We start from the raw sequence: 16,938 nt of genomic DNA, 5'->3' as shown, positions 1-16,938 counted from the left end.
ACTTCTCTGGTCAAATAAATTTGGGAAATATTGAGTTAAATAAAGCAAAACTGGTTTCTTCTCTTTGGGACCTCTCAGACATTTTAATAGGTAAACAGTAATGTTAGTGTTTACTGTGAGCCAACCACTTCCCACACATTAATTCATGTCTCCTCTGTGCACAGTATCCACATGTGGTATGGCCTGAATTTTTCCATTTTATAGATTTTACTGAATAGAGCGATTAAGTAACTTGTCCAAGGTCACATGACAATACAAGGCCAGGATTCAGACACAGAAAGATAATTTAAGAGCTTGTATTCTTTTTAATTTCAGCTTTATTGAGGTATAATGGACAAATAAAATTGAAAGATATTTAAAGTATGTATTGTGGCAATTTGATGTACATTGTGAAAGGATTCCCCCTACTTAACTGATTAGCACATTCATTACCTCACATATTTATCAGTTGGTTTTTTTTTTTTTTTTTTTGGTGAGAACATTTGAGTTCTACTCTCTTGCAAATTTCAATTGTATAAAACAGTGTTATCAACTATCATGACCATGTTTTACATTAGAACATCAAATCTTATTCATCTTACAGCTGAAAGTTTGCACCCTTTCCCTGTTTCTCCCACCCCCTAGCCTATGGCGACCACTATTCTACTTTCTGTTTCTATGAATTTGACTTTTCTTTGTTGTTGTGTTTTTTTGTTGTTGTTTTTAGATTCCACATATAAGTGGTACCGTGGAGCATTTGTCTTTCTCTGATTTATTTCACCTACATAATGCCCTCAAGGCCCATCCATGTTGTCACAAATGGCAGGATTTTCTTCTTTCTTATGGTTGAATAATATGCCACTGTGTACATATACCACATCTTCTGTCTTCTTTATCCATTCATCCATTGATGGCCATTTAGGTTGTTTCCATATCTTGGCTATTGTGAATAATGCTTCAGTGAACATGGGAGTGCAGATATCTCTCAAGATCCTATTTTCATTTCCTTTGGATATATACTCAGAAGTGGGGATTGTTAGATCATATGGTAGTTCTATTTTTAATTTGGGGGGGACCCTCCATACTGTTTTCCATAGTGGCTGCACCAACAGTACACAGGAGTTCCCTTTTCCCTACATCCTCACCAGCACATGTAATCACTTGTCTTTTTGATGATAGCCATGACTCTTTTTGAAGTATAGTTTTTGTACAATATTATATAAGTTAGGGGTATACAATATAGTGATTCACCATTTTTAAAGGTTATACTCCATTTATAGTTATTATAAAATATATCTGAAGAAAACCATTTTTTGAAAAGATATGTGCACCCCAGTGTTCATTGCAGCACTATTTACAGTAGCCAAGATATGGAAGTAACCTAAGTGTCCATTGACAGATGAATGGATAAAGAAGATGTGGTATATATACACAATGGAACATTACTCAGCTATAAAAAATAATGAAATAATGCCATTTGCAGCAACATGGCTGGACCTAGAGATTATCATACTAAGTAAGCCAGACAGAGAAAGACAAATATGATATCGCTTGTATGTGGAATCTAAAAAAATGATACAAATGAACTTATTTACAAAACAGAAATAGACTCAGATATAGAAATCGAATTTATGGTTACCAGAGGGGAAAGGGGGTGATAAATTAGGAGTTTAGGATTAAAATATACACACCACTATATATAAAATAGATAACCAACAAACACGTACTGTATAGTACAGGAAACTATACTCAATATCTTATAATAACCTATAATGGAAGAGAATTTTAAAAAGCATATATATGTATATATATATATATATATATATGTATCTGAATCACTTTGCTGTACATCTGAAACTAACACAACATTGTAAATCAACTATATTCCAATAAATTTTTTTTAAAAAGAAAAAATAAAATATTGGCTATATTCCTGGTGTTGTACAATATATCCTTGTTGCTTATTTTATACCTAATAGTTTATACCTTTCAATCCCCTACTCCTGTATTTCCCCTTCCTCTTCCCTCACCCAACTGGTAACCAATAGTTTTTTTCTGTGAGTTTGCTTCTTTTTTGTTATATTCGCTAGTTTGTTGTGTTTTTTAGATTCCACATATAAGTGATATTATACAGTATTTGTCTTTCTCTGTCTGACTTATTTCACTTAGCATAATGCCCTCCAAGTCTATCCATGTTGCTGCAATGGCAAAATTTCCTTCTTTATGGCTAAGTAGTATTCCACTGTATATATACACAACATCTTCTTTATCCATTCATCTGTTGGTAGACACTTAGGTTGCTTCCGTTATCTTGGCAATTGTAAATAATGTTTTTGTGAACATTGGGGTGCATATATCTTTTTGAATTAGTGTTTTTGGTTTTTTTCTGATATATACCCAGGAGTGGCATTGCTGGGTCATATGGTAGTTCTATTTTTAGTTTTTTGAGGAATCTCCATATCGTTTTCCACAGTGATAGCCATAATTTTTGATGAGAGCTTGTACTCTTAACCTTAATAGTAATGTCCAAAAGGTGATAGTGTACACAGTTTCCCAAACTAATTTCAAGGAACAATGGGCAAGGACACAAGTGACCTGCAGAGCTGTGTTGAGTAATGCTGCAGTAGCATGGTGGAGCCATGAAGATGGTTGAGACTCCTCTAAGGGAGAGGGTACAGAGTGACAAGAGCAGAGAGCTGAAGCTACCACAAATAGAGGTGAAAAGACTGTGGAAAAGACAGAGGTAGCTTAGAATCATGAGATGGAAACCAAGAGAGTGTAAAGTCACAGAGGTAGAGTGGTCAGTAGGAGGACAGAAGAGAACACACATTGTCTTTAGCAACATGGTGATCATTGGATATCTTGGTGAGAGCCATTTCAGTGGTCTGGAAGGGGCAGTTGACTTCTGCAATATGAGGACAAGGATTGACTGAATTCTCTTGAATTCTAGATATTGAAATCAAAAAAATGATAAGACAAAGGTTTCAAAATGTCCAGCTACTCTAGAGGCATGACCAGGAGGTTGGTAGATGATGACCACAAGGAGAAGTGAGATTGATGTTCATGGCTAGGAAGAACATTAGGATTTGCTGTGAAGTGTGTGTGTGTGTGTGTGTGTGTGTGTGTCTAAGTTTCCATTCGTCTATACTTTCCGGAGTCACTGGGATGACTCTTATGGGTTTTAAATAGAACGAGCAGGCAGCTTCCCAAGGATATTCAGAGGCATCAGGAACATTTCTAGTGTGAGATATTTTGCAGTGTCTATGCCTGAAAGTGAAAACCCTCATCTGAAAAAGTACATGTCATTCTCAGGATCTTTTCTTTAAACCCATGAGACATGAGCTTCTCTTGAAGGATTAGACTTTATCCCCAGCAAAGGGAAGATAAAGGAGTCACACAGGAGTTTAATGGCGTACCATCTTACTACAGTTCGAAGCCTGCATGCTGCTAAATGTGGATAGAAAACATTTGGGGCACTGATAGCACATGCATAATACAGTGAACTTGTTATACCACAACAGCAAGTGATTTTTTTTTTTTTTTTTGGCTTCCAGGATACAATCACAGGAGGTATGACATATAAGCACGTAATTAGGTGACCATAAAATCTATTAGGCAAACCTTTTGAGAGCGAAAGGGGCACTTTAATAATGCTGCTAGGAAACAGGCATACCGTGGGACTGTACCAGGCAAATAGGGACAAGTGATCACCTTACATATAATGATACTGTGGTTTCAGCAAATGAAATTGGCCAATAACACAAGACTCTTCCTCTTTAGTTAAGAAGTGAGGGTCTTTCTGGGCCTCTCAGATCCCCTTCTCTTCAGGAAAACATGGTGGTTTGGAACAAGCTTTGGAGTCAGGCAGGCTTGGGTACAAACCCCTGCTCTGTTGTGTCCTGGCGTCATGACCTTGTGCAGGTTACTTAACGTCTCTGAGCCTCAGTTTCCTCATCTCCTCTTATGAATATCACATGATCATGTACTTAAAATTCCTATCCCTGTAAGAATGTATTAAAAATTTTAGTGCTTTTGTCTTTTCCCCACTCCCACAATGTTTCTCAACAGATACAGGAGAAATAGCTCTGCTTCTTATATGCAGGTGATTGGTGCTTTCAGGGAAAGTATATGTATAGTGTCAAGTGGGACTTTTTTTGAGAGACCTAGACTGGAAGGGATGTGGTCCATTTTTCAGGTAAAAAGTCTAAGACTCATAGAACTGAAGTACCATGTCGGAGGACACAGAGTTCTGTGGAACTGAATCTAGGTCCCCAGAATTCCAGGCCACTGTTCTTTCCACTCCATCATATTTCCTAGAAGTGGAGTGATGACCTCTTCCTTCTCTCCCACTCTTCCTTCACTCTTCTTGTCCCTATCCTCAATTCAAGAGTACAGCACACCTCCCAGTGGCAGGATGGCTACACCGATCAACATAAGTGGATCAATCAGAAGTTAGCCCACCTCAGCAAGGACGGTTCTGGTTAATCGGCAACAAATATGTGAACTCCGTAGAGACCTGACAATTTCATGTATTCTTGAGCAGTGGTTGTCAATCCTTTGATTCAGTGTGCCCTTCAGATTCAGTAACAAAGATCTTAATGTTCTCTCTACCATCCTGAAATGAAACTCAGAGAAAACACAGTCTACTTACACATAACTTTAAAAGTCAAAATAATGCTCTAAGTGTAATGACAGGAGAACTTGGAAGTAATTCATAATAAAATAGTTAAGTCTTTCCAAAGGTTTTTCTTAAGCATAATTCACCAGGAGGCAGAATGAAGGCATGGGATGCTGGCTCCTCTGTGAATGTAATGGGGGGACATGGGCACCACTCAACAGATGCAAGAACGTGTGCTACTAGGTAGGCATCTTGGACACCTTAGCCATTTCAGACAGCAGTGATGTGATGTTCTCAACAGGTAAACAGCTCTTGGCAAGATACCTTCAATTTACCCAGTGGTTGTATGCCTGAAAAATTCAAAATACGTTAAAATCATATCTAAATGCTTTAGGTTTAAATGTAAAACACAGGTAGATTCTAGATTCAAATCATTCTAAATAGATTTCTCACCAACATGGATAATATTTAATAGGACATCTAAAAGTTATGTGGGATGCAAAATAATTCTTTATTTTGTGGGACCATCCTATGCATTTTTTGATGTCTGGCATCCTTGACGCCCTCCCATTAAATGATGCTGACCCTGCCAATCATTGTGACCGCCAAAAAAGCCTCTACAATTTTCTAAAATACCCTCCTCCCTGCCAGGTGGTGGTACCGCTTTCTTTGTGTCCCTGCTCTGCAGGTTTAGGGGGCATTCCGTAGTTGGGTACCAGCACAGAGTGACTTGGGGTGCCACAGAGGGAACCTGAATGCTGGTGACCAGTGATGCCATTTGCCAAAGCCTGGAATGAGCAGTGCACAACCTGCTTGACTGTACACAGCAGGCACACAGCCTGTCCATCATCAGTGGCCAGTCTTTTCCTTCAGCATCGTTTGATTCTCGCTATTTCACTTCATGAAGTATTTCTTCAAGTTGAATAATGATAATAATGGCATAAAATAGTTATATTTACTAAAATGTAAGTTAACATTATTTCCTATGTGTCAGAAACTTTCAGCTATTATATAATTTTAATTGGGCTGCATAATTATAGAAACTTGAAAGCTATTTCCTTTTCCTTAAGCATTGTCATATCACTTCTAAAAAACGTTTTTAGCCATTGAGCTTTGTGAATACATTTAGGAGGCTTCTCATGTACTGATGAAGTAAAATAAATTTAATGAAACAGTGTAGATTGTCTCACTAATTTAACATTTCTGGTCTCTTTGGACATTCTTGTCCAGTTCATCAGAAAAGGCATGTAGGAAACTTTAAGCATCTATCACATAAAGAAAATTAAGAAAATATGGATAACCAACTATAATTTCCCTTGTACTCTGTAGTAGTGGACTTGTTAGAAAACTAATCTGTGTTGATAAAATGATATTGCTTGTCAATAGATTGTATGTACATATTGCTTAGAAACAGGCCAATGTAGCCTAATTTTCTTTGGTAAGATAGTAACATATAATTCCTATAGCTTTTTTTTGATACAGACAGCACTTATGCATCCATAATTTTGTTTAACCCTTACCCCAGGCTTATGAGGTAGGTGTTACTCCTGTGTTGTTGTTAAGCAAGCTGAGCTCCAAGAATATTTTTTAAATTTTTATTTTATATCAGGGTATAGTTGATTTACAATGTTGTGTTAGTTTCAGGTGTATAGCAAAGTGATTTGGTTATACATATATCTATTCTTTTTCAGATTCTTTTCCCTTATAGGTTATTATAGAATATTAAGCAGAGTTTCCTGTGCTGTACAGTAGGTCCTTGTTGTTTATCTATTTTATATATAGTAGTTTGTATCTGCTAATCCCAAACTCCTAATTTATCCCTCCCCCCCTCCTTCCCCCTCTGGTAACCATAAGTTTATTTTTGAAGTCTGTGAGTCTGTTTCTGTTTTGTAAATAAGTTCATTTGTATCATTTTTTTAAGATTCCACATATAAGCCATATCATATGATATTTGTCTTTCTCTGTCTGCCTTACCTCACTTAGTAAGATAATCTCTAGTTCCATCCATGTTGCTACAAATGGCTTTATGGCTGAGTAATATTCTTTTATATGGCTGAGTAATATTCCATTGTATATATGTACCGCATCTTCTTTATTCATAAATTGGTCGATGGAAGTTATTAAGAACTAAAGTCTCATAAGTGGCAGAACTGGGTTGTCCAGCCTTTGTCTGGTCTACTTTCCACTCTATCCCACTAAAAATTTGAGCCTAGAGATGAGGGGAAAAGTATTATGAAACTCCAGCACATCTAATGCTACTGGTTAGAAAAACTATGACAGGGAAGAAAGCATTTATTTCCCTGCCTAACTCCTCCTTTCCAGAAACATAAGAGAATACTTCTGTTGTTGAGATCCAAGTACTGGAATACTTGGGCAACTTTGAAACATCAGTAATGTAGCTGATTTTATCACAGCATTTATCTAGTAGCATTTGTAGACTAGCAGCCTATAGGCCTAAAAATACCCACAGGCTCTTTTTGTATGGACTGCACAGATTATTTTTTTAATTTGAATTTTAAAGCTTTCAGATGGAGCTCAATATGGTCAGTTTTCCCCGGTCACCACCACTCCCTACTGTCCCATACCTGGCCTGCACTCATTCACATCAGGCACCTGCCTGGCCTGTAGAGGCACTCGCTTTTGTGACCCTGAATTAATGACCATGATTATGACTCTCCCAGAAGCCACTATTTCACCTTGCTAGCGCTCTATTTTTCCTTCTTAGATCCTGGATTTCTCAGAAGAAAAATAAATTTGGGAAGGGGGATAGGGAGTACTGGGGAGATGGGCTGAAATTTTACATAATGTAACTGAGAAGGTGATATTTGTTTAGCAACCTGCAAAGAGGGACAGAGTGTGAACCTGTCTGAAGGCAGAGTGCTCCAAGCAGAGAGAACAGCAAGAGAGAGCTTAACTGGCATGTTTGAGGGACAGCCAGGCTTCTGTGGCTGGAGTGGCATGAACAAGGGGGAGGGTCCTAGCAGAACAAGGTCAGAGAGGTTAGGAGAGTAGACATCCCTGCAAGGACTTGGTTTATACTCTGAGGAAGATGAAAAACCGCTAGAGGACATTGAGCAGATGAGTGGCATGATCCATGTTATGTTTTCAAAGGATGACTCCAGCTGCCGTGTTGACAATGACCCTTACATAGGCAAGGGCTAGAGCAGGGGGACCAGATGAGATGCTGCTGCAGTAATGTAAGTGAGAAAGACGGAGGCTTAGACCAGGTTGGTAGCGGTGGACGTAGTAGGAAGTGGTCCGATTCTGAGTGTGCTTTGAAGGTAGAGACATAGAAGTTGCTGATGGGTCCATAGTGAGAGTGAACAGAGGAAAGTCAAGGTTTTTGGTCTGAGCAACTGGAAGAATGGAGTTGCTGTCAACAAAATACTGCAGTCTGTAAACTTGAGGTTTCCCTTTACCTCTTATTATAGGAGAAGGATATGGAAAACAGAAGGCAGAGGGAGAATAGGTTGCGTATTAGGAAAAGGAGACTTAAGGAGGAAAGGCCATTTACATGAGAAAATGCTGTTAGGTAAGAACAAAGAGCATGGAAGATCTTTGTGACCACAGGATGGTGAAAATAGCCAAAGGGGCTGGGAGTGGTCTTTCTAGAGCAGTTATGCCACTCATAGACAATATGTTGCTTTCACTGCTTTCCCAAAGAGGAGAGTAAAATGACCTTTCTTCTTGGGGATATGGAATACGAGATATGTAAGATGTAGTATTCCAGAAAGTCATAACTCTTGTCATCTTTCCTTACACTGTGAACATTTTCTCCCTTCAGGTTTCATGGAGTATTATATGGTGGTAGAAAAATTACAGCTTGCATTTATTTTTTTAAAATTTTTATTGAAGTGAAGTTCATCACATAAAATCAACCATTTTAACATGAAAAATATAGTACCATTTAGTACATTCACAGCTTTGCAACTAACACCTCTCTCTAGTTCCAAAACATTTTCATCACCCTAAAAGGAAACCTGGTACCCGTTAAGCAGACACTCCCCATTCATTTCCTCCCTCAGCCCCTGGCAACCACCAGTATGCTTCCTGTCTCTATGAATTTACCTGTTCTGGATATTTCATATGGAGATAAATGGAATTATATGTTATGTAAGCTTCTGTGTCTGTCTACTTCCACTCAGCATGTTTTTGACATTCATCCATGTTGTATCATGTCTATAATGATTGAATAATATTATTATATGGATAAACCACATTTTATCTAGTCATCCGTTTATGGATGTTTGGGTTGTTTCCAACTTTTTACTATTGGATTACTGCTGCTTTGAACATTTTTGTACAAGTATTTGTCTGAGGACTTGTTTTTAATTCTTTGGAGTATATACCTTGGAGTAGAAGTGCTGGATCGTATGGTAACTCTGTTTGACTTGAGGAACTGCCAAACTGTTTTCTATAGCAGCTGAACCATTTTAAAATCCTATCAGCAATGTTCAAGGGTTCCAGTTTCTCCTCACCCTTAACCAACACTTGTTATGTTCAGGTTTTAAAAATTATAGCTGTGGTTTATGTCAAAAAGTGTTTTCCTCTAAGAGTTTTATAGTGTCTGGTCTTACATTTAGGTCTTTAATACATTTGGAGTCTATTTTTTGTGTATGGTGTTAGGAAGTGTTCTAATTTCATTCTTTTCCATGTAGCTGTCCAGTTTTCCCAGCACCACTTATTGAAGAGGCTGTCTTTTCTCCATTGTACGTTCTTGCCTCCTTATGGAATCTTAAAAGCAAAAACAAAAACAAAAAACCATGGTACTGATGAACCTAGTTGCAGGGCAGGAATAAAGAGGTACACATAGAGAATGGACTTGAGGACACGGGGTGGGACGGCGAAGCTGGGGCAAAGTGAGGGTGGCATGGACATATATACGCTACCAAATGTAAAATAGTTGGCTGGTGGGAAGCAGCAGCATAGCACAGGGAGATCTGCTTGGTGCTTTGCGATGACCTAGAGGGGTGGGATAGGGAGGGTGGGAGGGAGGCTCAAGAGGGAGGGGATATGGGGATATATGTATGCATATGGCTGATTCGCTTTGTTGTGCAACGGAAACTAACACGGTATTGTGAAGCAATTATACTCCAGTAAAGATCTATTTAAAAAATATAGCCATTCTAGTGGGTGTGAAGTGCTATCTTATTGTGGTAACAACTAACGATGTGGAGCTTCTTTTCATGTGCTTATTGGCCCTTTGTATTTTGCTTGCATGTTTTATGGTATCTTTCATTTAGGCTGCTCAGGACTGTCATACCAGAGCTATTAGGAAATATCTGTTGATATTTAAAAGATAAAACCAGTAATTCAGTCCTGCACATCATTTTCCCCAGTTTTATTGAGATATAATAGACATACATCACTGTATAAGTTTAAGGTATACAGCATAATGGCTTGACTTACAAATGTTGTGAAATGATTACTGCACTACCTTTAGTTAGCATCCATTATCTCATATAAATGAAACAAAAAGAAAAAAACTTTTCCTTGTGATATGGTCTCTTGGCATCTACTCTCTTAACTTTCATATATATCATATAGCAGTATTAACTATAGTTACCATGTTGTACATTATATTCCTTATACCTATTTATAACTGGAAGCTTGTACCTTTTAACTCCCTTCCTCTAATTCTCCCTCTTGCCACTCCCTGTCTCTGGTAACCACAAATCTGATTCCTTTTTCTATGAGTTTTAAAAAAGAATTAGATTCCACATGTAAGTGAGATCATACAGTGTTTGTCTTTCTCTACCTGACTTATATCATTTAGAATAATGCTTTCCACGTCCATCCATGTTGTCGCAAATGGCGAGATTTTCTCATTTTTTGGTGGCTGAATAATATTCTGGTGTGTGTGTGTTCTTTGTGTATATATGTATATATTCACAGATGAATGGACACTGAGGCTGTTTCCATGTCTTGACTATTGTAAATAATGCTGCTATGAACATGGGGGTGCAGATATCTTTTCTAGTTAGTGTTTTTGTTTCCTTTCAATATATTCTCAGAAGTGGAACTTCTGGTTCATATGCTAGTGCAAAATTTTTAACATTTACACTTGTAACTTTTTCAGGAACCTCCATACTGTTTTCTATACTGCCTGTACCAGTTTATAATCCTGCCAACAGTGCACCAGGGTACCCTTTTCTCCACATCCTTACCAGCATTTGTTATCTTTTTTTTTTTTAACATCTCTATTGGAGTATAATTGCTTTAAAATGGTATGTTAGTTTCTGCTTTATAACAAAGTGAATCAGCTATACATATACATATGTCACCATATCTCTTCCCTCTTGTGTCTCCTTCCCTCCCTATCCCACCCCTCTAGGTGGTCACAAAGCACCGAGCTGACCTCCCTGTGCTATGCAGCTGCTTCCCACTAGCTGTCTATTTTACGTTTGGTAGTGTATATATGTCCATGCCACTCTCTCACTTCGTCCCAGCTTACCCTTCCCCCTCCCCGTATCCTTAAGTCCATTCTCTAGTAGGTCTGTGTCTTTATTCCCGTCTTGCCCCTAGGTTCTTCATGACCATTTTCTTTTTTTTTAAATTCCATATATATATGTTAGCATATGGTATTCGTTTTTCTCTGACTTGCTTCACTCTATATGACAGACTCTAGGTCCATCCACCTCACTACAAATAACTCAATTTTGTTTCTTTTTATGGCTGAGTAATATTCCATTGTATATATGTGCCACATCTTCTTTATCCATTCATCTGTTGATGGACACTTAGGTTGCTTCCATGTCCTGGCTATTGTAAATAGAGCTACAATGAACATTTTGGTACATGACTCTTTTTGAATTATGGTTTTCTCAGGGTATATGCCCAGTAGTGGGATTGCTGGGTCGTATGGTAGTTCTATTTTTAGTTTTTTAAGGAACCTCCATACTGTTCTCCATAGTGGCTGTTTCAAGTTACATTCCCACCAACAGTGCAAGAGGGCTCCCTTTTCTCCACACCCTCTCCAGCATTTATTGTTTGTAGATTTTTTGATGATGGCCATTCTGACCAGTGTGAGATGATATCTCATTGTAGTTTTGATTTGCATTTCCCTAATGATTAATGATGTTGAGCATTCTTTCATGTGTTTGTTGGCAATCTGTATATCTTCTTTGGAGAAATGTCTATTTAGGTCTTCTGCCCATTTTTGGATTGGGTTGTTTTTTTGTTGTTGAGCTGCATGAGCTGCTTGTAAATTTTGGAGATTAATCATTTGTCACTTGCTTCATCTGCAAATATTTTCTCCCATTCTGAGGGCTGTCTTTTCCTCTTGTTTATGGTTTCCTTTGCTGTGCAAAAGCTTTGAAGTTTCATTAGGTCCCATTTGTTTATTTTTATTTCCATTTCTCTAGGAGGTGGGTCAAAAAGGATCTTGCTGTGATTTATGTCATAGAGTGTTCTGCCTATGTTTTCCTCTAAGAGTTTGATAGTGTCTGGGCTTACATTTAGGTCTTTAATCCATTTTGAGTTTATTTTTGTATATGGTATTAGAGAGTGTTCTGATTTCATTCTTTTACATGTAGCTGTCTTTTTATTTATTTGTTTTGTCTTTTTGATGATGACTATTCTAAAAGGCATGAAATGATATGTCATTGTGGTTTTCATTTGCATTTCTCTAATGACTAGTGATGTTGAGCCTAGTTTTGTGTACCTATTGGCCTTTCATTTATCCTGTTGAGAAAAATGTCTATTCAGGCCTTTTCCCCATTTTAAAATTGAATTATTTGGAGGTTTTTTTTTTTTTTTGCTATTGAGTTGTGTGTGTTCTTTATATATTTTGGATATTAACCCCTACTCAGATATGGCTTGGGAATTTTTTTCCCATTCCATAGGTTTTCACTTTATTGTTTGCTTCTTTTGCTTGCAGGAGCTTTTTAGTTTAATGTAGTCCCACTTGTTTTTGATTTGGTTGCTTGTGCTTTAGGGATCATATCCAGAAAATCATTGCCAAGACTTATGTCAAGGAGCTTTTTTTCCTATGTTTTCTTCTAGGGGTTTCATGGTTTCAGGTTCTACATTTAAGTCTTTAATCCACTGCAAGTTAATTTTTGTGAGTAGTGGAAGTTTGGGGTCTAGTTTCATTCTTTCACATGTGAATATCCTCCTGCTTTGTTCTTCTTTCTCAGAATTGCTTTGGCTATTTAGGGTCTTTTGTGGTTACATATAAATTTCAGGATTTTTTTTTCTACTTCTGTAAAAAATTTCATTGGAATCTTGATAGGGATTGCATTGAATCTATAAATGGCTTTTGGTAGTATTGACATTTTAACAATATTAATTCTTCTAATCATGAACATGGGATACCTTTCCATTCATTTGTGTGTTCTTCAATTTCTTTCACCAGTGTCTTATAATTTTCAGAGTAGAGATCTTTCATCTCCTTGGCTAAGTTTATCCCTAAATATTTTATTGTTTTTGATGCTGTTGTAAAAAGAGATCTTTTTTTTTCAGATAATTTATTGTTACTGTATACAAACACTACTGATTTTCCTATGTTAAATTTGTATCCTGCAACTTCACTGAATTTGGCAGTTAGCTCCAATAGTCTTTTGGTGAAGTCTTTTGGATTTTCCATGTATAAAAACATGTCACCTGCAAATAGAGATAATTTTACTTCTTCCTTTCCAGTTAGGATGCCTTTTATTTATCTTTCTTGCCTGACTGCTCTGGCCAGGACTTCCAGTACTATGTTGAATAGGAGTGGTGAGAGGGAGCACCTTTGTCTTGTTCCTAATCTTAGAGGAAAAGCTTTCAATCTTTCACCATTGAGTGTGATGTGAGCCATGGGCTTATCATATATGGCCTTTATTGTGTTGAGGTACATTCCTTCTATAGCTAATGTGTTGAGTTTTTATCAAATGGATGTAGAATTTTGTCAAAAGCTTTTTCTGCATCTATTAAGATGATCATATGATTTTGTTTCTTTCATTCTGTTAATTTGATATATCCCATTAATTTGTGTATGTTGAACCATCCTTGCATGCCAGCTCTAAATCCCACTTGATCACAGTAAATGATTCTTTTTTTTAACATCTTTATTGGAGTATAATTGCTTTACAATGGTGTGTTAGTTTCCGCTTTACAACAAAATGAATCAGCTGTATATATACATATGTTCCCATATCTCTTCCCTCTTGCGTCTCCCTCCCTCCCACATTCCCTATCCCACCCCTCCAGGCGGTCACAAAGCACCGAGCTGATCTCCCTGTGCTATGCGGCTGCTTCCCACTAGCTATCTACAGTACATTTGGTAGTGTATATATGTCCATGCTTCTCTCTCGCTTTCTCACAGCTTACTCTTCCCCCTCCCCATATCCTCTACTCCATTCTCTAGTAGGTCTGTGTCTTTATTGCTGTTTTACCCATAGGTTCTTCATGACATTTTTTCCTAAATTCCATATATATGTGTTAGCATATGGTATTTCTCTCTCTCTTTCTGACTTACTTCACTCTGTATGACAGACTCTAGGTCTATCCACCTCATTACAAATAGCTCAATTTCATTTCTTTTTATGGCTGAGTAATATTCTATTGTATATATGTGCCACATCTTCTTTATCCATTCATCCCATGATGGACACTTAAGTTGTTTCCATCTCCGGGCTATTGTAAATAGAGCTGCAATGAACATTTTTGTACATGACTCTTTTTGAATTATGGTTTTCTCAGGGTATATGCCCAGTAGTGGGATTGCTGGGTCGTATGGTAGTTCCATTTGTAGTTCTTTAAGGAACTTCCATACTGTTCTCCACAGTGGCTGTATCAATTTACATTCCCACCAACAGTGCAAGAGGGCTCCCTTTTCTTCACACCCTCTCCAGCATTTATTGTTTATAGATTTTTTGATGATGGCCATTCTGACTGGTGTGAGATGATATCTCATTGTAGTTTTGATTTGCATTTCTCTAATGATTAGTGATGTTGAGCATTCTTTCATGTGTTTGTTGGCTGTCTGTATATCTTCTTTGGAGAAATGTCTATTTAGGTCTTCTGCCCATTTGTGGATTGGGTTGTTTGTTTTTTTGTTATTAAGCTGCATGAGCTGCTTATAAATTTTGGAGATTAATACTTTGCCAGTTGCTTCATTTGCAAATATTTTCTCCCATTCTGAGGGCTGTCTTTTCCTCTTGTTTATGGTTTCCTTTGCTGTGCAAAAGCTTTGAAGTTTCATTAGGTCCCATTTGTTTATTTTTATTTCCATTTCTCTAGGAGGTGGGTCAAAAAGGATCTTGCTGTGATTTATGTCATAGAGTATTCTGCCTATGTTTTCCTCTAAGAGTTTGATAGTTTCTGGCCTTACATTTAGGTCTTTAATCCAGTTTGAGCTTATTTTTGTGTATGGTGATAGGAAGTGATCTAATCTCATACTTTTACATGTACCTGTCCAGTTTTCCCAGCACCACTTATTGAAGAGGCGGTCCTTTCTCCACTGTACATTCCTGCCACCTTTATGAAAGAAAAGGTGGCCATATGTGCGTGGGTTAATCTCTGGGCTTTCTATCCTGTTCCATTGATCTATCTTTCTGTTTCTGTGCCAGTACCATACTGTCTGGATTACTGTAGCTTTGTAGTATAGTCTGAAGTCAGGGAGCCTGATTCCCAGCTCCTTTTTCGTTCTCAAGATTGCTTTGGCTATTCGGGGTCTTTTGTGTTTCCATACAAATTGTGAAATTTTTTGTTCTAGTTCTGTGAAAAATGCCAGTGGTAGTTTGATAGGGATTGCATTGAATCTGTAGATTATTTGGGTAGTAGAGTCATTTTCACAATGTTGATTCTTCCAATCCAAGAACATGGTATATCTCTCCATCTATTTTTATCATCTTTAATTTCTTTCATCAGTGTCTTATAATTTTATGCATACAGGTCTTTTGTCTCCTAGGTAGGCTTATTCCTAGATATTTTATTCTTTTTGTTGCAGTGGTAAATGGGAGTGTTTTCTTGATTTCACTTTCAGATTTTTCATCATTAGTGTATAGGAATGCAAGAGATTTCTGTGCATTAATTTGGTATCCTGCTACTTTACCAAATTCATTGATTAGCTCTAGTAGTTTTCTGGTAGCATCTTTAGGATTCTCTATGTATAATATCATGTCATCTGCAAATAGTGACAGCTTTCCTTCTTCTTTTCCGATTTGGATTCCTCTTATTTCCTTTTCTTCTCTGATTGCTGTGGCTAAAACTTGCAAAAGTATGTTGAATAAGAGTGGTGAGAGTGGGCAACCTTGTCTTGCTCCTGATCTTAGTGGAAATGCTTTCAGATTTTCACCATTGAGGACGATGTTGGCTGTGGGTTTGTCATATATGGCATTTATTATGTTGAGGGAAGTTCCCTCTATGCCTACTTTCTGCAGGGTTTTTATCATAAATGGGTGTTGAATTTTGTTAAAAGCTTTCTCTGCATCTACTGAGATGATCATATGGTTTTCCTCCTTCAATTTGTTAATATGGTGTATCACATTGATTGATTTGCGTATATTGAAGAATCCTTGAATTCCTGGAATAAACCCCACTTGATCATGGTGTATGATCCGTTTAATGTGCTGTTGGATTCTCTTTGCTAGTATTTTGTTGAGGATTTTTGCATCTATGTTCATCAGTGATATTGGTCTGTAGTTTTCTTTCTTTGTGACATCCTTGTCTGGTTTTGGTATCAGGGTGATGGTGGCCTCGTAGAATGAGTTTGGGCCTGTTCCTCCCTCTGCTCTATTTTGGAAGAGTTTGAGAAGGATAGGTGTTAGCTCTTCTCTACATGTTTGATAGAATTCGCCTGTGAAGTCATCTGGTCCTGGGCTTTTGTTTGTTGGAAGATTTTTAATCACAGTTTCAATTTCAGTGCTTGTGATTGGTCTGTTCATATTTTCTATTTCTTCCTGATTCAGTCTCGGCAGGTTGTGCCTTTCTAAGAATTTGTCCATTTCTTCCAGGTTATCCATTTTATTGGCATAGAGTTGCTTGTAGTAATCTCTCATGATGTTTTGTATTTCTGCAGTGTCAGTTGTTACTTCTTTTTCATTTCTAATTCTATTGATTTGAGTCTTCTCCCTTCTTTTCTTGATGAGTCTGGCTAATGGTTTATCAATTTTGTTTATGTTCTCAAAGAACCAGCTTTTAGTTTTATTGATCTTTGCTATCATTTCCTTCCTTTCTTTTTCATTTAATTCTGATCTGATGTTTGTGATTTCTTTCCTTCTGCTAACTTTGCGGTTTTTTGTTCTTCTTTCTCTAATTGCTTTAGGTGCAAGGCTAGGTTGTTTATTCGAGATGTTTCCTGTTTCTTAAGGTAGGACTGTATTGCTATAAACTTCCCTCTTAGAACTGCTTTTGCTGCA

General features: G+C 37.4%; 1 protein-coding gene and 1 long non-coding RNA gene across 12 annotated transcripts in view; one reads left to right on the top strand and one right to left on the bottom strand.

The window, feature by feature from the left end:
* FRMD3 (FERM domain containing 3) overlaps positions 1–16,938 on the top strand; it is a 314,195-nt gene that overhangs the window by 283,391 nt on the left and 13,866 nt on the right. The gene's annotated exons all lie outside the window — the stretch shown is intronic.
* Positions 8,479–16,938, bottom strand: part of LOC115840211 (uncharacterized) — a 50,519-nt gene continuing 42,059 nt past the window's right edge. For all 4 annotated transcript variants that reach the window (XR_009564362.1, XR_009564364.1, XR_009564365.1 and 1 more), the window contains one exon: positions 8,479–9,331. This is a non-coding gene — a long non-coding RNA (uncharacterized lncRNA). The remainder of the gene's footprint in view (positions 9,332–16,938) is intronic.

Source organism: Globicephala melas, chromosome 6 (genome assembly GCF_963455315.2).
Source record: "Globicephala melas chromosome 6, mGloMel1.2, whole genome shotgun sequence".
NCBI classification, from domain to species: domain Eukaryota; kingdom Metazoa; phylum Chordata; class Mammalia; order Artiodactyla; family Delphinidae; genus Globicephala; species Globicephala melas.
The sequence above is the reverse complement of the archived record's forward strand: the minus strand, read 5'-3'. Positions and strand labels throughout refer to the sequence as shown.